The following is a 326-nucleotide window of genomic DNA, read 5'->3' on the forward strand; positions in this document are numbered from 1 at the left end:
GAAACGCCCGGACCCGAAGCCGAGCCCTTGCGCAGTTCGGGGCTCGCTTCATTCCCATCTGGGGCTTTTTTAATCTTCCCCGTGCAGCTTTCACCGAGTGGGCGGCAGCACCGGCCCCTCCCGAGCTGCGCCCCGCGGGACCCGGGAGCGGACCCGGGATGGGAACCGGGGAGGAGGGCACGGAGAGACGGGAACCGGGGAGGGCACCGAGGGAGGGGACCCGAGATGGGAACCGGGGAGGGCACGGAGAGACGGGAACCGGGGAGGGCACGGAGAGACGGGAACCGGGGCGGGCACGGAGAGACGGGAACCGGGGAGGGCACCGA

Source organism: Corvus brachyrhynchos, unplaced genomic scaffold (assembly GCF_000691975.1).
Source record: "Corvus brachyrhynchos isolate BGI_N302 unplaced genomic scaffold, ASM69197v1 scaffold514, whole genome shotgun sequence".
Lineage (NCBI taxonomy): Eukaryota > Metazoa > Chordata > Aves > Passeriformes > Corvidae > Corvus > Corvus brachyrhynchos.